We start from the raw sequence: 5,547 nt of genomic DNA, 5'->3' as shown, positions 1-5,547 counted from the left end.
CCCCAATAACAAAGAAGAGTGGATGGATGGATGGATGGATGGATGAGTGGATGGATGGGTTGATGGAGGGATGGATGGATGGGTGGATGGATGGATGGATGGATGGGTGGATGGATGGATGGATGGATGCATGGATGGATGGGTGGATGGATGCATGGATGGATGGATGGGTGGATGGATGCATGGATGGATGGGTGGATGGATGGGTGGATGGATGGATGGGTAGATGGATGGATGGATGGATGGATGGATGGGTGGATGGATGGATGGATGGGTGGATGGGTGGGTCGATGGATGGATGGATGGATGGATGGGTGTATGGATGCATGGATGGATGGATTGGTGGATGGATGCATGGATGGATGGGTAGATGGGTGTGTGGATGGATGGATGGATGGGTGGATGGATGGGTGGATGGATGGATGGGTGGATGGATGGATGGATGGGTGGATGGGGGGGTGGATGGATGGATGGATGCATGGGCGGATGGAAGGACGGATGGATGGATGGGTGGATGGGTGGGTGGATGGATGGATGGATGGGTGGATGGAAGGATGGATGGGTGGATGGAAGGATGGACTGGTGGGTGGATGAATGATTGGATAGATGGATGGACGAATGGATGGATGGGTGGGTGGATGGATGGATGGATGGATGGGTGGGTGGATGGATGGGTGCATGGATGGATGGATGGATGGGTGGATAGATGGATGGATAGATGGATGGACGGATGGGTGGACAGATGGATGGATGGATGGATGGATGGATGGATGGGTGGATGGGTGGGTGGATGGATGGATGGATGGGTGGATGGATGGGTGGATGGATGGGTGGGTGGATGGATGGATGGGTGGGTGGTTGGGTGGGTGGGTGGATGGATGGATGGATGCGTGAGCGAATGGAAGGATGGATGGATGGATGGATGGACGGATGGATGGATTGGTGGATGGATGGATGGATGGATGGGTGGATAGAAGGGTGGATGGATGGGTGGATGGATGGATGGATAGATGGATGGATGGATGGATGCATGGATGGGTGGATGGATGCATGGATGGATGGGTGGATGGGTGGGTGGATGGATGGGTGGATGGATTGATGGGTGGGTGGATGGATGGGTGCATGGATGGATGGATGGATGGGTGGATGGAAGGATGGATGGGTGGGTGGATGGATGGATGGGTGGATGGATGCATGGATGGATGAGTGGATGGATGGATGGGTAGATGGGTGAGTGGATGGATGTGTGGATGGGTAGATGGGTGGGTGGATGGATGTGTGGATGGATGGGTGGTTGGGTGGATGGATGGGTGGGTGGTTGGATGGGTGGGTGGATGGGTGGATGGATGGATGGATGGGTGGGTTGGTGGGTGGATGGATGGATGGATGGATGTGTGGGCGGATGGAAGGATGGATGGATGGACGGATGGATGGATTGGTGGATAGATGGATGGATGGATGGGTGGATAGAAGGGTGGATGGATGGGTGGATGGATGGATGGATAGATGGATGGACGGATGGATGCATGGATGCGTGGATGAATGCATGGATGGATGGGTGGATGGATGGGTGGATGGAAGGATGGATGGATGGGTGGATGGATGGATGGGTGGATGGATGCATGGATGGATGAGTGGATGGATGCATGGATGGATGGATGGATGGCTGGTTAGACAGATGGGTGGATGGGTGGATGGATGTGTGGATGGATGGATGGATGGATGGGTAGATGGGTGGGTGGATGGATGTGTGGAAGGATGGGTGGTTGGGTGGATGGATGGGTGGATGGATGGATGGGTGGGTGGATGGGTGGATGGATGGTTGGATGGGTGGATGGATGGCTGGATGGGTGGGTGGATGGATGGGTGCATGGATGGATGGGTGGGTGGATGGGTGGATGGATGGGTGGATGGGTGGATGGATGGATGGATGGGTGGATGGATGGATGGGTGCATGGATGGATGGATGGAATGGTATTATTTTTGTTGTTCTTGTTCTTGTTACTATTGTTATTACTATTATGGTTATTGCTGTTGTTGGAATTGTAATTGTTAATACTTATTGTTATTGTTCTTATTGTTTGTTGTTAATGTTATTGTTATTATGACTATTATTACTGTGATTGCTGTTATTACTGCTATCATTATTATTGCTGTTATTGCTCTTACTTTTATGATTACTGTTATGGTTATTATTATTGTTACTATTGTTACTGTCATGGTGATTGATGTTGTCTTTGTTCTTATCGCTATTGTTTCGCTGTTATTGTGATTCTTGCTGTAATTGTTATTACTGTTACTGTTATTGTTATTATTGCTATTGTTACTGTTATTGTTACTGTTATCATTATCCATGTTATCGAGTTATTATTGTTACTGTTATAGTTATTGTTATTATGGCTACTATTACTCTGGTTATTGCTATTATTGTTTCTATTGTTACTGTTACTCTTATTAATGTCATTGTTATTGTTATTTGGTTGTTATAATGGCTATTATTGTTATTGCTATGATTGCTGTGATTGTTGTTGTTCCCATTGTTACTGTCCTTGTTATGGATGATGTGTGATTGTTATTGTTATAGTTATGATCGCTGTTATTGTTATTCATATCATGATTGTTGTTATTATTGCTGTTGTTATTGTTATTCATGTCATTGTTGTTGTTGATACTGTTATTGCTCTTATTCTCACCTTGACCCAGTTGATTCCCAGCCCTCAGCCCCACCCTGGCCTTGAAGAGCGAGAGACTGAGCTATTCTCAGCACAGCCTGATATTTTTAGACCCAAGGCTGATCACCCACCGTCTGCAGCACCAGAGGACACAAAACAAAATGGAACAAATCCCACAGGCAGAGGGGGAGAGGAGGGGCCTGGGCAGGATATAACAGCCATCCATCCACCCACCCATCCATCCACCCATCCACCCACCCATCCATCCATCCACCCATCCACCCACCCATCCATCCAACCATCCACCCATCCATCCACCCATTCATTCACCCATCCACCCACCCACCCATCCAATCATCCACCCATCCATCCACCCACCCATCCATCCATCCACCCATCCATCCACCCATCCACCCACCCATCCATTCACCCATGCATCCATCCACCCATCCACCCACCCCTCCATCCATCCATCCATCCATCCATCCATCCATCAACCCATCCACTCATCCATCCATCCATCCACCCATCTACCCATCACCCACCCATCCGTCCACCCATCCAACCATCCATCCACCCATCCATCCATCCATCCGTCCATCCATCCACCCATCTACCCATCACCCATCCATCCGTCCACCCATACACCCATCCATCCACCCATCCATCCATCCACCCACCCATCCACCCATCCATCCATCCATCCACCCATCCATCCATCCATCCACCCATCCATCCACTCATCCACCCATCCATCCATCCACCCATCCATCCATCCAGCCACCCATGCATTTACCCATCCATCCATCCAGCCACCCATCCATCCAGCCACCCACCCATCCATCCACCCATCCATCCACCCATCCATCCATCCACCCATCCATCCATCCATCCATTCATCCATCCATCCACCCACCCATCCATCCATCCATCCACTCGTGACTCAGTGAGGCACTTCCTGTGTTCATTCCCTTTATTTCCAGAGGTCAGGGAGGCCCTGGGAGGGGTCAGGTCTTGGCCTTGTGTCCAGCGTCCTTCTGTCTGTCTGTCCGTCCGCAGGTCAGTTGAAGGCGGGCAGGCCGAAGAGTTCGGGTTGTATGTCACCCAGGGAGGGCAGCAGCAGGGTGGCCCCGGCCGTTGAGTTCGGGGTCGAGCTGGACGCTGGGCACCATGACCACCTGCATCCCCGCTGCCCGGGCGGCCGCCACGCCGTGGGGCAAGTCCTCCAGCACCAGGCACTGCGGGGTCGGAGGGTGAGAGAGACACGCGGGGTGAGAGGTCGGCCCGGGGGGTGGGCTGGGTCCCCAGTGTTGGTGGGAAGGTAGGGGGGAAGGAAGGAAGGAAAGAAGGAAGGAGGGAAGGAGGGAAGGAAGGAAGGAGGGAAGGAAGGAAGGATGAAAGGAAGGATGGAGGGAAGGAACAAGAAGGAAGGAGGGAAGGAAGGAAGGAAGGAGGGAAGGAAAGAAGGATGGAGGGAGGGAAGGAGGGAAAGGAGGGAAGGAGGGAAGGAGGGAAAGAAGGAGGGAAGGAAGGAGGGAAGGAAGGAGGGAGGGAAGGAAGGAAGGAGGGAAGGAAGGAGGGAGGGAAGGAAGGAGGGAGGGAAGGAAGTAGGGAAGGAAGGAGGGAATATGACCATTGAGCCACGATGTGCCTTCTGGCATGTTCTGTGTGTGATTTCGAGGCTTCCCCCACCCAGGGCCTGGTGTGGGCCAGGTGAGCACTGTGCCAAGGAGTCTCCCTCCCTGTTCCCATGGGGCCGTCTGTCCATCCGTCTCTCCGTCCGTCCGTCCATCTGTGTGATTGGTCTGGTCTCTCGTGTCTGTCTGTCCGTCTGTGTGTATCTGTCTGTATGTCTGTTTGTCTCTGTGTCTGTCTGTGTGTCTCTGTGTCTGTTTTGAGTCTCTGTGTCTGTCTGTCTGCTTTGTCGGTGTGTCTGTCTATCTCTGTGTGGTTTGTCTCTGTGTGTGTCTGTGTCTGTCTGTCTGTCTGTATGTGTCTCTGTGTCTGTGTCTCTATCCGGTTTGTCTGTCTGTCTGTGCGTCTGTGTCTGTCTGTCTGTCTGTGTGTCTCTGTGTCTGTCTGTCTGTGTGTCTTTGTGTGTGTCTCTGTATCCGTCTGGTCTGTGTCTGTCTGTCTGTGTATCTGTCTGGTCTGTCTGTCTGTTCTATGTATCCGTGTGTCTGTCTGTGTCCCTGAGTCTGTCTGTCTCTCTGTATGTCTATCTCTCTGTCTCTCTGTCTGTCTGTCTATCGATGTGTGTCTGTCTGTCTGTGTCTCTGTGGTCTGTGCATCTGTCTGCGTCTGTCTGTCTGTGTGTCTATTGGTGTCTGTCTGTCTTCCCGGTCTGTGTCTGTCTGTGTCTCTGTGCATCTGTCTGTATGTCTATTTGTGGCTCTATGTCTGGTCTCTGTGTCTGTCTGTCTGTCTGTCAGTCTGTGTGTCTTTGTGTGTGTGTCTGTCTGTCTCTGTATCCGTCTGGTCTGTGTCTGTCTGTCTGTGTGTCTGTTCGTGTGTCTCTGTTTCTGTTTGTCTGTATATGTCTGTCTGTCTGGTTTCTGTGTCTGTGTCTATCTCATTGGTCTCTGTGTGTGTCTGTCTGGTCTCTGTGTCTGTGTGTCAATCTGGTCTGTGTGTCTGTCTGCCTGGTCTATGTATCAGTGTGTCTCTCTGTGTCTCTGTGTCTGTCTGTCTGTCTGTCTATGTATCCGTGTGTCTATCTGTCTGGTCTCTGTGTCTGTGTGTCCGTGTGTCTGTCTGCGTCTGTGTTTCTTGTCTTTCTGTGTGTCTGTCCGTGTCTCTCTGTCTGTCTCTGTGTGTCTGTCTGTCCCTATATCTGTCTGTCTGTGTCTCTGTGGTCGGTCTGTCTGTTCTGTTC

General features: G+C 51.4%; 1 pseudogene; it reads right to left on the bottom strand.

Moving 5' to 3' along the window:
- Positions 1-3,630: 3,630 nt before the first annotated feature.
- LOC122126423 overlaps positions 3,631-5,547 on the bottom strand; it is an 8,502-nt pseudogene continuing 6,585 nt past the window's right edge.

Source organism: Dipodomys spectabilis, unplaced genomic scaffold (assembly GCF_019054845.1).
Source record: "Dipodomys spectabilis isolate Male_0828 unplaced genomic scaffold, ASM1905484v1 ptg000278l, whole genome shotgun sequence".
Lineage (NCBI taxonomy): Eukaryota > Metazoa > Chordata > Mammalia > Rodentia > Heteromyidae > Dipodomys > Dipodomys spectabilis.
Note: the sequence above shows the minus strand (reverse complement) of the source record. Positions and strands in the feature narration are given on the sequence as shown.